General features: G+C 39.6%; 1 pseudogene; it reads left to right on the top strand.

Moving 5' to 3' along the window:
* The first annotated feature begins 1,725 nt into the window (after nt 1-1,725).
* On the top strand, nt 1,726-3,247 carry LOC122183417 (annotated as a pseudogene).
* The last annotated feature ends 11,412 nt before the right edge of the window (nt 3,248-14,659 follow it).

Below are 14,659 nucleotides of genomic sequence, written 5' to 3' on the forward strand. Positions count from 1 at the left end.
ACACTGAGTGTCAGAAAAGTCAGATGTTACATCAGACAAGCTTATAAATGCATAAACATTTATTTAAACCTTTGTTTTCTTAAGATGTAATGTAAGATTTTTCTAGAAATGTTTGTTTCCAGAAAGTGTCAGCATATTATCTAAATTCATTAATGATTTAGAGACTTTCAGGTAACTTCATCTTTTTTTTTTTTTTTTTTTTTTTTTTTTTTTTTTTTTTTTTTGGGTCCCTTTTGGAGAATCATAAAAATTTCTGACTGTAAATATAACTTATGGGCAAACAAATAGAGAACAAAAAAACAGTGTTGCCTTACAAACACCCTGAGTGTACTAGTCCTGTTTTCCCAAATGTAGGTGATGTGAGGCTTTAAGGCATGTAAGAGTCTGTGTTTGAACTGTATAAGTGTGAGAATCCTCCTTTGTTTTTTGGCTTAAAGCTTGCTTCCTGAGGTCTTTCTTGTGATAAGACTCTGAGTGATTTGTCAAGGAGGCAACTGATGGGTGCTAACCATGTGACAATGGATATTGCTTTGGGAACATTTGAAAGCCCCTTCCTCCAGAGCTGCTTGCTCTGTAGAAAAGCAGAAGAGAGTGCTCAGGAGTGTTCACTGGCGGAAGATCTGGCCCGTGACTAAACCGCTCCATCTTGGTATGGGAAGCTGGGGGATGATGCCATTGTATCCTGTGAAGGCAAGATACAAGTTGGCGCCTCCCTGCTCCCTCTTATCTGCTGGCAAGGCCAAGAAGATGGGAACAAAGGAATTTCCTGCTGAGGTCCCAGAACCAGAAGCTGCCACTGCAAGGAGAGCTGACTCAACCACCTTGGGTTTGAGCTGTCACTCCAAAGACAGCTGACTCGACCGCTTTGAAAGCATTGAAAAGGGGCCATCATCACCATGGTCGACCACTTTGAAAGCATTGAAAAGGGGCCATCATCACCATGGTAATCGTCATCATCAATAGAACAACAATGCCCACCACTGCTGAGGATCAGAGACTAAACTACAAACCATGCTGAATCCATGGTGGTGACTATCTCCCTCTTGCTTCCTATAGAAGACTCCTTGTTTCTTCTTTTCTATCTTTTCTATCGCCCTCCTTCCCTTCCCCAGTACCCTAATTCATAATAGTGTTCGTCCTCCCCTTCCCCATTTCCCTAATTAAGATTTGTAATAAACTGGTTGGACCAACATTTGAACCGTTGTTTCTTAATCTCACACTGGTATATAGATAATAAAAGAACCTCCTCTCCCTCCTATATATTGGAACGAGCCATTTATTTAATGGTGTAGTCGGCAGGATACCTACCGTGAGAGTGTTGTCCTTCCAGATGTAGTCTGAAACTTTCTTTGTGTGTACCTCCTGGAGTTGCATAGAGCGATATTTTTGAAAACTTTCAAGGACGTGAGTCCTTCTCCAGGAAGACCGCTCTGTATTCTGAAACTATGCTGTTTATGTGTACACTTCTCAGGGACGTATGAATTAATTTTGAATACGTGTGTGCCTCCTGAATTTTGTGATTTAAGTATCTTGTAACTTAAGTGTGAAATTTGGACCTTTTTGTGCTCCCCTCAGAGGGAAGCATGCTTTGAGCATTTGCATTTGAAAAGTGTCTGCTTCTCTGAGGAAATAAGGAGTCACTTGAGCTTTTGAATACGTGCACCTCCACCTCCCTTAGTGTAGGTCTTTCATTGTATTGAAAAAATGAGTGACAGCACTGCCACCATGAAAAGTGAAGATGTATTATTTGATCTTTTAGAAAAACATGGTGCTTGACCCTCTCTATAAGGTATGGATTTGGCACGACAGAATTGGTATAACTTGCAGAGTGTTTCGGACCATATCTGTATCCTGCAAAAGAATGCTCGTACTTGAGCTGGAAAAGGAAAGTAGTTTATTTGTGCCATACTCGGGGCTACTTTAAAAGCAGCTGTGGATTTCCGAGATGAAAAGCATTTGGCAGAAACCCAAACTATACAAGCACTGTAGGAATCGGTTAAAGTAACACAAGAATTGGTTAAAAATTCTGCAGAATCGAATAGTGAACCTTGAGGAACAATTAGAAAGAAATGTAATTCAGTTTTGTTGCAAATGGCTTTTAAGGAACTGCAAACGTGTAAGCATGCCAGCCATACCGTCACCCATAGTTTGCCTCGAGAAGAAACTTTTCCTCAGGTGGAACTACCAGGAATGAAGGAAAGGCTAGATAAATTAGAAACTCCGATAGCCCCATTGCGTCCTTTGATAAAAACTGAATATACATTTGATAACAGTGAGGATCTAGATCCTCAAATGTATCTTAAAGAAATTCCCTTCTCAGCCACTGAACTAGTAAAATTGAAGAAAGATTTTAGCTGCTCTCCAAAGGGATCAGAGACAGAGTATGTGTGGAGGGTGTCTCACTGGTGGCGAACAGATTCTGCTAACAGAAAAGGAGGCGGAAGGTTATTGGGGACCAGGAGTATTTTTAACTACTGGCAACAGTCATGCTCCCTGGTCATTAACGCAAAGGGCTGCCTATTGCGCAGGTGGTCTCAACCCTTTAGAACGGGGAGACCCTCTTGCCATTATTGGAACAACTGATCAATTAGTAGAGAGTGTTCAAAAGGCTGCTTGTCTCCAAATGATGTATGATAGAAAGCTGCAGCCACACCATGAGTCACCTATGATGATGCCTGTTGATCCTGAGAGAATGACTGCTTTAATTAGAGGGCTTCCAGAGGCGTTAAAACCTATAGGTATTCAACTGCAAGGAGAAATAGAGGCTATGTCTCAGGGAGAGAGAACCCGGCCAGTGTTAGAAGGAACTGTAACCCCCAACCATCTGCAGTCAGGAAACAAAGCATGGACGTGGGGAGAGGTTGCCCAAGAGTTAATTAACTATGGAAGTAAATATGGGCCAGTGGTCTCTTTCTCCACTAAATTTGAGCCAAGTGAAGTAAGACTTGCAGCAGTCAGCCTTGCCCCCAGGCCTCCTAGACCAAAGCTCAGTGGGACTGGAAGGGTCTCACTGTCAGTAAAAAGAGGTAGGCGAAATATTGATCATAAACGTAATTGTCTCTGGTTACTGGGCTGGCAAAAGGGTGTTCCACGAGATTTGATGAATGGATTACCCACTGTCAGGTTAGAGAAATTAGTTGACTGGTGGCCAGAACAGAAGCTCCAGAATCTCGGGGAAAGCAAAACCCCAGGTCCTAAGGTCTCTCCCAGGGAACCTGAACGGCTATCCAAGCCATTAGGAAACTGATGTCTTTGCCCCTCCCAAGTGAGCGGGGTGGGGGCGGTGAAGGGTGGATGCATGAGAAAGCTCACAACAAAAGGAAACAAGATCCTCGATTTAACACCTTCTGTCTAAAGGCCTCACCACACTTGCCAGTTATCCCTGTGAGTCAGGATCCAGTGGCTGATAAGCCAGGGAAACACTCTTACCTCCCTAGCCAGACTGTGTCGATTGACTTAGCTAACCTGAGGCCAGTTTCCCTAACCTTAACAGAATCCCTTCAAAAATATCTTTGGAAGGCTAAAGACACCCCGAAAAAGGAATATGAAATCAACACTTGCTGGGATTGTTTCCTCATTTTTTAACCATATTAACAAAGCCCAAAAAGGGCAAGTCGGTGTCTTGTTTTATCTCACAGAAGATCCCCTTGGGACCTTGACAGAACATAAAAAGGCTAATAATTGATTTTAACTATTTGTGTTTTGTGACAGAAATACTGAAGATTTGATCATGCTAGAATACTGAATGTACCTCTTGATTACATTTTTTGGTTGCAATAGTGTTATGTTTTGTGTTGTTATGGGTCTGGGTGGTGATTGGTATCAGTCCTTGGATCTGTTAAACTTCACAACTGGGTTCAGGGTTTTTTACAGCTCATCCTGGCTTACTGGTACTCCCTGCACAGTGATACCATTTCTTCTGACCCCTTCTTTCACCCCTTTTTACCAAACTGATTATGATTTGCCTGTAACTCCTCCACAGTGTTTCCAAATTCCTAACAAAATGGGAAATGAATCAAGGGACCCATCTAATATCTGTTAGATGTGGTCACAAAAGAAATCTATCAGAAAGCCTTTTGCACTGATGCTTTCCAGTGCCACACCAGTCCAGGAGTTCCATCCAAAACATGGTTGTTGGAAAGTGTCTAAGTTTTATAAAAGATGTGTATGTTTCTGGGATCACCCCTCTTTGAAGGTTTGTACTGAGGGGGTATCCTGCACACACTATCCTGTGAAAAGTTCTGTGGACTGTAACAATACTTGAACTTGCCAAACCAATATTTGTATCTCTTAGCTTTTGAATTGCTTTGGAAATGCTCAAGTGTAAAGTTTTCAAGACACTAAATCATCTTAGAAAACATTACATGGCAAGTCCACATATTGTCAAATTAGACTAAATACACTTTTAGTGAATTAACTGAAGTGTAATATTGTATGGCTATTCATAAACACCACAACCTCTACTGAAGAATTTCCATCTGGATCCTGGCTTACACTGGGAGTTCTTGGGTGGGGAAAGCAGCTGACACAAATACCTAAGTTTGTTTTACCTATTTATTTATTATTATTGGTTATTGTTAAATGTATGGTCATGGCTAAATGTATGGTTGTCTCTTTTCACTTTCTACCTTTTATTCATCATGTAACATTTGTGCCACCACTCCTGAGGTGTCACTGAGTGGTGTCTGTGGCAAATTGAATGATTCTAATTGTTTTCTAAAGATTGATGATAATGGTGAAGTTGTTAAACAAATTGCCCAGGGTATATGGAAAATAGCTCATGTTCCTGTCCAAACCTGGAAGGGCCTAGACATTGATTTCTTTTCCTGGCTTCCAGGTGGCACATGGGTCAAACATCTCCTATTTTATCTACTGTGTGTTGTTGCAACCCTTACGTTTGTACTGTGTATGATTCCATGTTTTATTCAACTTATACAACGTGTTGTATCTTCCATGGACTTTGTAACCACTTCAACTGATGATGGACAAGTCCAACAGATCAGGGCATCATTTGTAACCAAGCCCAAGAAATCTATTGTAGTAATTGTGTAACGATAATCTTCCCCTTCTCCCCTCTCCTCCTTCCCTCCTGCTTCTTTGCTGACTTTTTATTTTCTTCCTTTTCTTTTCCTCACCACCATGGAAAGTTACTTATGCACCACTTATGCTTCATTTCAAGCAATCTTTGAGCCACGGGGTGATGTGAGAATCCTTCTTTGTTTTTTTGGCTCAAAGCTTGCTTCCTGGGGTATTTCTTGTGATAAGACTCTGAGTGATTTGTTGAGGAGGCAACTAATGGGTGCTAACCATGTGACAATGGATATTGCTTTGGGAACATTTGAAAGCCCCTTCCCCCAGAGCTGCTTGTTCTATAGAAGAGCGGATGAGAGTGCTCAGGAGTGTTCACTGGCAGAAGATCTGGCCTGTGACAAAACAGCTCCAGCTAGGTGTGGGAAAATTGGGGAACGATACCATCGTGTTCTGTGAGAAACAGGATGCAGATGGGCACCCCTGCTCCCTCTTATCTGTTGGCAAGGCCAGGAAGATGGGAACAAAGGAGTTTCTGCTGAGATCCCAGAGCCAGAAGCTGCCACTCAAAGGAGAACTGACTCAACCACTTTGGATTTGAGCTGTCACTCCAAAGACAGCTGACTCGACCACTTTGAAAGCATTGAAAAGGGGCCATCATCGCCATGGTCGTCGTTGTTGTCCTTCATTGTCGTGCTTCGTCAACAGAACAACAATGCCTGACGACCCACCACTACTGAGGATCAAAGACAGAACTACGAACCATGCTGAATCCATGGTGGTGACTATGTCCCTCTTGCTGCCTATAAAGACTCCTTGCCTCTTCTTTCCTATCTTTTCTATCGCCCTCCTTCCCTTCCCCATTACCCTAATTCATAATAGTGTATAGATAATAAAAGAACCTCCTCTCCCTCCTATAAATTGGAACGAGACAATGGGTCCCTTGATTCATTTTCCAGTTTGTTAGGAATTTGGAAACACTGTGGAGGAGTTCAGTATTTCCGTCACAAAACACAAATGGTTAAAATCAGCTATTAGCCTTTTTGTGTTCTGTCAAGGTCCCAAGGGGATCTTCTGTGAGATAAAACAAGACACCGACTTGCCCTTTTTGGGCTTTGTTAATATGGTTAAAAAGTGAGGGGACAATCCCAGCAAGCATTGATTTCATATTCCTTTTTCGGGGTGTCTTTAGCCTTCCAAAGATATTTTTGAAGGGATTCTGTTAAGGTTAGGGAAACTGGCCTCAGGTTAGCTAAGTCAATCGACACAGTCTGGCTAGGGAGGTAAGAGTGTTTCATTGAAAAGGGGCCGTCATCACCATGGTGTCGTCATCATCAGTAGAACAACAATGCCTGACGACCCACCACTACTGAGGATCAGAGACTGAACTACAAACCATGCTGGATCCATGGTGGTGACTATCTCCCTCTTGCTTCCTATAAAGACTCCTTGCTTCTTCTTTTCTATGTTTTCTATTGCTCTCCTTCCCATCCTCAGTACCCTAATTCATTGTAGTGTTCGTTCTCCCCTTCCCCATTTCCCTGATTAAGATCTGTAATAAACTGGTTGGACCAACATTTGAACCATTGTTTCTTAATCTCACACCGGGTATATAGATAATAAAAGAACCTCCTCTCTCTCCTATATATTGGAGCGAGACAATAAGTAAACAAAGAAGCAGAATTGTTCTTTTTTAATCATAAGCAAATGTTCTAACAAAGTAGTGAGTGCTGTTATTAATAATCAAAATCTACAAAAATCGTTACACTTCTTTTGTGAAGCCTAGAATGCTGGAGACGTGCACATGTTCTGCTACGTATGCAGCGAACACCTAGCATTAGGTTTTCCTTTTAGGAAACTCAAGCTGGTCTGTGCTTTATTTCTTGATTATCCTGCCTTGGCAGATAGGATAAAGAGCTGTGTACTCCAACAGTGCTTTGTATTCTTACATACATCGCTCTCAAGTGAAACAGGAGGCCCAAGCCTCTTCCAAGTAGGGAATATGTTCAAGTTATGTGAATAGGTTATGATCCAACTAGTCTTTTTTCTGTTGCCACATGAGAACCCAAAACTTAAAGACTGTTCTGGAAATATTCTGATATTTTCAGTTTATTTCCACCTGAAAAGATCCCCAGTCAGTAACAGACTCTTTGTGCCATATCAGAGTATGGAAGGAGTATTGCACTTCTAAAAATAGCTGGCCAACTTTGTTATTATGTTATACTCACAGAATTACAGAATCACAGAATTGTAGGAGCTGGAAGGGACCTCTAGGGATCATCAAGTCCAACCCCCCTGCCAAAGCAGGCTCCCTACAGCAGGCTGCACAAGTAGACATCCAGGTGGGTCTTGAACATCCCCAACGATAGAGACTCCACAACCTCTCTGGGCGGCCTGTTCCAGTGTTCCATCATCCTTACCATGAAGAAGTTCTTACACATATTTGTCTGGAACATCCTACATTTCAGTTTGCAGCCATTTCCCCTTGTCCTATCACCACACACCACTGAAAAGAGTCTGGACTCTTCCCTTTGACTCCTTCAGGTATTTACAGACATTGATCAGATCCCCTTTCAATTTTCTTTTGTCAAGGTTGAATAGACCCAGGTAGTTCAGTCTTTCCTCATAAGAGAGGTGCTTCAGGCCATTTAGCATCTTTGTGGCCCTCCCCTGGACTCTTTCCAGGAAATCCCTGTCTTTTATATGCTGGGGAGACCAGAACTGGATACAATACTCCAGGTGAGGCCTCATCAGGGCGGAGTAGAGGGGAAGGATCACCTCCCTTGACCTGCTGGCCATGCTTTTTTTTAACTTACCCCAGGATGAAATGACCTTCTTGGCAGCCAGGGCAAACTGCTGGCTCATGGTCAACCTGTCGTCCACTGGAATCCAGTTCCATCTCTGCAGAGTTCCTCTCAAGCAGGTCATCCCCCAGCCATTACTGGTGCATGTGATCAGTTATTCCTCCCTAGGTGCAAGACTCAACACTTGCTTTGTTGAACCTCATCTGGTTCCTCTCTGACCAGAGATTAAATCATATTACAATATAGTATGTTATATTATTTACGAGGAAATAAAGATACTGTAAAATAGTGTACTGTACAGTAGTATGCAAAGCTACTGTCCATTTTCCAGTCTAGGGAAGGTACAAATTTCTATCCTACCTATGAATTTTTAAAATATTTTTATTTTCTGCAGTTGTATAGCTTTTGCCCAGTTTTCAGCTAATCTTATTTGTTTAAATCTTAGGTGATGAATAAAACTTATTATCAATCATTTTGCAGCATATATGAGCTAAAATCCCAAGTACGCCAAAAACTCCATAAAATGAGGGTCAACAGAAGTGTCCTGTGAAGAATGCATCTCTTATTCATATTTTTAATATGATAGAGTACTAGAGTAAAGATCTAGTATAACTGGCCATTCCACAGAAATGTCTCCTGAATCAGTTCATTTTATGGAAAGATAGAGTCAAGTAATCATACAGCATCCTGAGTTGGAAGGGACATACAAGGATAATTGAGCCCAGCTTACAGCAGCTTGGAGCTAAACCCTGTGTCAGAGAACATGCTCCTTGAAATCTGTCTGTCTTGGTGTCATGATCACCAATTAGAGGTCAACCAGGAGATCAGGCCCAGTCAGCATGGGTTTACAATGGTGGATCCTGTTTGACAAACGTGATTTCATTCTATGACAAGGTGACCCGCTTAGTGGATGACAGTAAGGCTGTTGATGCGGTCTACCTGGAATTCCGTAAAGCCTTTGACACTGTCCCCCACAACATTCTTGTGGAGAAACTGACTGCCTATGGTTTGGATGGGCATACATTCCAACAGGCGTAACACTGGCTGGATGGCTGAGTCCAAAGACTTGTGGTCAGTGGAGATAAATCCAGTTGGCAGCCAATCATGAGTGGTGTCCCCCAGGGTCATTACTGGGGCCACTCCTGTTTAACATCCTTATTAATGATCTTGATGGGGAGTTTGAGTGCACCCTCAGTAAGTTTGAAAACAACACCAAGTTAGGAGCTGATCTGAAAGGTGATTACAGAGAGAGTGGGGTTGATATCTTCTCACTGGTGACAATGGAAAATGGCTTCAAGTTACACCACGGTAAGTTTAGGTTGGATATCAGGAAAACCTTCTTTACAGAAAGGGCTGTTAAGCACTGGAGAAGACTTCCCAGGGAGGTGGTTAAGTCACCGTCCCTGGATGTGTTTAAAAACCGTTTGAATATGGTGCTCAGGGACATGATTTAACAGAGGGTTGTTAGTTAGGGTAGTATGGTTAGGTTGCACAAGTTGGACTTGATGGTCTTTAAGATTTTTTCCAACCTGAGTAATTCTATGATTCTATGATTCTATTTCTGCCCTGGGAGCCGTGCCTACCATCCTCTGGTGAAGAACTTTTTCCTAATATCCAGTCTCATCCACCCTCATTGCAGCTCCATGGATCCTATTGCTGTCACCAGAGAGCAGAGATCAGCACCTACCTCTCTGCTCCCTTTGTGAGAAAGCTGTAGGAAGCTCCTCAAGGAACGTCAGCCTCTCAACACATCTTGCTCTCTAAAGCCTTCACCAGCTTCACAGACCTGCTTTGGATTCTGGCTAAATGTTTTACATCCTTTTTAAATCACAATCTTCAAAACTGCACACATTATTACAGATGAGGCTACATCAATACAGAGCAGAGCGGGAAGATCACTTCCCTCTTCTGGCTAGCTATACTGGTTCCACTGCATCCCATGATATGGTTGGCTATTTAGTTGCCTCAACACATTGTTAATTCCTGTTCAACTTGCTGTCAAAAAGTACATATATGCAAGCTTGCCCTATCCCAGATGCAGAATTCATCATTTGTTTTTGAATCTCAAACTCCAAGAAATTAGTGATTACCCAGTCGTCAAATTTGTCAGAATTTCTCTTCAAGGTCTCTCTACCCTTGAGGAAATTAACATCTCCAAATTTAGCATTGTTCATAAACTTACTTAATCTGTATTTGAGTCCTGCATCCCTACAATTTGTAAAACCACTGGAGAGAACTGTCTCTAAAATGGAGCTCTGTGGTACATTAGTGGCTGACCACAAGACTGATTTCACTACATTTACTGTACTTTGATCCCAATCTATCAACAGATTATTCACCTATTGCATTTCTCATGGGCCTATCTCCAGATATAAGTCCGTGACAGGGGGACAAAGGCACGGGAAAAAAAAAAAATAAAAAAAATAAAAAAATAAAAAAAGAGAGACAAAAGAGCTAAGAAAAAAAAAAAAAAAAAAAAAAGGGGTACTAACAGTTTGCTGTGTGATCCAGCTAGCCTCAGACCTTGCGCTCTGGGAGAGGGGTAAGGGCAGAGAACTCGTTCTAACAAAGAAAAAACACAACAGTGATGATCTGAGGAGGAATGATAATTTAATAAATTTAAGCAAACAAAATGAGAGAGATAAGAATGCCCAAAGTGCGAGGAAAACATGTGCCCTTCGCAGGATCCTGTCTGGAGCTGCATCTCACTTCCTCTTCATGCCAAATCCTCTGGGGATGCTACCCCTCTCCTCCCCCTCCCATCAGAATACTCAAAATACCAATAAGAGGCAGTAAACAGAACCAGAACATTAACTTTTTAACTCTCACTGGTTCACATGATGTTCTGATGTGGAATACTGACCACAGAAAATCACCAAACCACAGCAGCATTACATACTTTTATAATTGTATGCCAGATATTAAGTTCAGAAGAAAGAGTATTAATAGTTTTGTTGAAATGAAAAAAAAAAATACTATTTCTGGTTTCACTTGGTCAATCTAGTAGGTAAACGTCATAGAAGAAAATTAAATTTGTCAAACAGGACTTGATTCTTGTCAATCTGTGTTGACTATCACCAGCAATTGTGTTCTCCGACAAGTGTTCTTTAATAACTCCCAGAATAATCTCCACAATTTTATCAGGTTCTGCAACAACAAAAAAGTGAAAGTCCCTAATATAAGACTGCTAGAACATTTTCTCTTGGTTTTAAGTGTGAGGAATACTCCAACAAGGATACTTCCTATTTTGTTGGCCCACAACTTTAGAGGTAAATGTTGGTCGCGTAGTAGTAGAGATTGGATCTTTCCATCACTATTGCACTGCATTTTGTTGCCATGTGACAGATGACAGAAGGAGTATCTTACAAAATGGTGTCTGATGTGAAAGAGCACATGAAGCAAAGGCGTGCAACTGAATTTCTTGGAGAAGAATAAGAGGCATCCACTGATATTCAATAACACTTGCTGAGCACTTATGGAGACTAAACAGTGGGTGGTGAGCTTCAGTAGTGGTGGTAGTGACAGTGGGTCACTTCCACTGATATAGATTTTTACAGGTAGAGTATGCAGGCTCTTGTTCACTGCGTCTAAAAATAGTGTTTTGTAGCTGAAAATTTGCTCTATCAAATAGTGTTACTGTCCTTTTTGTACTTCTTTTAATTTTAAAGGAAATAAATAGGAGGTATTAATTTCAGAGCAACTAAAATTGTTTCTGAGAGAAACGAGACTATAATTTAAATAATCTCAAACATATATAAACTTTCTTATATATAAGCCCATTATAAAACTTCTATAAGAAAATAATGAAGATAATGCACTATCAAAAATTTCTACATGAGGAAAAAGGAATGGAGCTGTAAAGCAGTGGACTGAAATAGTGAAAAAAACAAAATTTTATAGATATGCAAAAATAAAAAAATAAAAATAATTCAGTTAAAATTTCAAGAAACATATTCACAGGAATTATCATTGAACAATAGAATTGATTTCTCATTTTGCAAGGGAGAGATGATCTGGAAGGATATTTTCCATGAAAATCTAGGATTAAACAAAGATCTACAAGTACTAAGTGGCATCTAACTCAACTTTTTTTATTATCACTTTGTAAATAATATTTTTTGTAATTTATTTTCAATTAATATATTTATTTTAAGGCCTTCTACTCTTGGTGTTACAAAACAATGCAGTCAGATTACTAACAGTTGGCATCTCATGCTTTCTACAATTTATTCAACCCTTCTCCATGTACTGTACTGCAAGAATAGGAAGGTCTTAGGATTTTATTGAACCAGTTACTGATTTGCTAGTCTGGATTCACGTTTGTAGCAATAGGTAAAATGCCAGTCCAAAAAGAAAACAAACTACATGTTTGAAACATGACTGATCATCTTTCCTGTGGTAATAAACTCACCTTTGTGAAAGAAATTGCAAATAATTATTAGTTCATATGACAGAAAATTGTAAATGCAAAGAAAATAAATATACACTCCCCTTACCAAATCTTAAAATTGCCTATGATGATGGAGACTCTAGTAAAAATAAGAAGATATTAAACTGAACAGAATAGTTTAACTATATAATCAGTCAAGTATTCTTGATAAGCTGTCACAGAGTTATATCTGGATCTATCTTTGTCTGCCCACAGGCCCAAAAAAAAGGGTGTGTGGGGTGGTTTACAGACTAGGGTCAGTGGTTTACAGGCTAGTTCAGCCCAGCTCTGTGACTAATGAGACAGGGAGACCCATGGACCCACACCCCAGGAAAGGGGAAAGGGGAAAAGGGGAAAAGGTAGGGAGATGGGCCTAAAACAAAACAGCAGCAACAATCTGAGGAGGAAAGTTAATTTACTAAATATGATATCGGAATGCAAGATAACACAATATAATACTATATAACCCTTTAACTCCCAGTGTTCTATATGATGTTATGATGTGGAATACAGATAACAAAAAATCATGAAACCATGACATTATCTGGAAAAGAATCTGGCCCATACTTCAGAGACTTCAGCATTTTGATGAAAGGAACAGTTTATCAATTCCTTTATGAGAACAAAATGACTATAATAGAATAAATATTTGCTTCAAAAATACCTTCAGGGAAGACTTTGACTTTGGTCAGTTCTGTAGATTTGAGATCTGACTTGTCAGAAAATATTGCACTATTCTGTTGCAGTATGCTAAGTACTGTGGATATTTTTAACCAAATAAAGCTAATTTTTTTCAAACACAGAAATCTTTAAAATATGGCTTTCATACTCTATCCAACAAGGTAGGAGACTACAGGAATTCTGCAGGAATATGCAAGAAGAAAACATTATCTGTTGATAATTAACAGAAATTCACATTATTTATTTGTTTGTTTGTTTGATTGATTGATTGATTGTGCTACTTCTATCTTCAAAAGAGATATGATGTATAGAGAAGGAAACCAGACTTGCAACACAGGCAGTGTCTCAACCACAACTTTTCAGTTTGATGTCCTCTCCTCATGTTTCTAATATTAAATCTATTCCCACATCTTGTATAGTCAAGCCTCATTGTTCCTGCTGTCAAGTGGATACTTTGCTGAGCAGCATGCCCGCCTCTAACAAATGGAAATGAAATATGGGATAAAAATAGTCTGCAGAATCATTCAGGTTGGAAGAAATGCATCCTTTTCTTAAACTAAGCTTCCTTATTGTTCCGACATTCACTCCCTTGTAATTTTAAGTGAATGAATAGCCCTGAGTTTCTTTCCACTGCAAAAATACACAAACAAATGGATCACCTCTCCATGGTTTCTGATTCTGATTCTCACTTTTAATGTTACATTTTTAAACGAGTAAGTACTTTGGAATTTCACTTTTTCATCAGTCAGTAATTTGATACAGAAGGTGTCCTTGTCTTGATATTACATGTTTTTCAAGATCTCACTTCTATCTCATATTATACAGAAAAATATTCTTCATTTTATACAGCATTTTACATTTCTACAACTATGTATCAAGAAAGGATAGAACTCAAATCTTTTATATGATCTTTTCTTCCTCTTGGAAGAAAAAACAGGAAAAAAAAAAAAAAAAAAATAGGGTTTATCCAAGTGTCCAACATATGTTTAAAAATGGCTTAGATTTTTTTGTTGCTATTACTGCTTGTACACAGCCATACATTTATGAATTGGAGATCTCAAGATTAACTGAATTATGTAATAAAAAAATTGAATTTGAAGATAATATAGAAACTCTGAAGAAGCAGCAACTTCTCTGTTTTGGGCTAGGTCGCAGCAATGATCTTGTAGGCCTTCTAAATCATGTAGATATTTGATTTGATTTTGACGGGGTGGCCATTTTGGGCAGTCATTTATTTATTTGTTTATTTTCAGTTCCATTACCAGTCCTGGTTCCACTGAACAAGTGAAGTATAACCTTCAATGAAAGCAAAAAAAACAGCACCCTTGTCTATTATATGTGTCAGAGTGGCATAACAATGAAAGGTGTTTTGACCCATTTCTACCTGTGTCATTTATCAATCATAGGCCCAAAAAAGTGTTTTGTATTTTATATCTGTGAAATACAATAGCCTTCCTTCTTGGATTTGAATTAAACATATTGCAGTCAGTCAGGAAATCATGGTACACATAGGATAGTATCAGTGTTTGAATAAATCACTGGTAAAGATTTTCAGAAGTTATCACAAACTATGTTTCCCAGTTACATCATGTTTTCTATGAAGAAAAAAGAAAGCAAACAAATCAAATAACAGTCTGTTCCTTTGGAATGTCTGTCTTTGTCTAATTACTGATGGATGTTACATTTGAAGGACGAGTTTTATATCTATTATAATGAA

This window comes from Lagopus leucura, unplaced genomic scaffold, assembly GCF_019238085.1.
Source record: "Lagopus leucura isolate 7727_CA_CO unplaced genomic scaffold, USGS_WTPT01 Super-Scaffold_100018, whole genome shotgun sequence".
Taxonomy (NCBI): domain Eukaryota; kingdom Metazoa; phylum Chordata; class Aves; order Galliformes; family Phasianidae; genus Lagopus; species Lagopus leucura.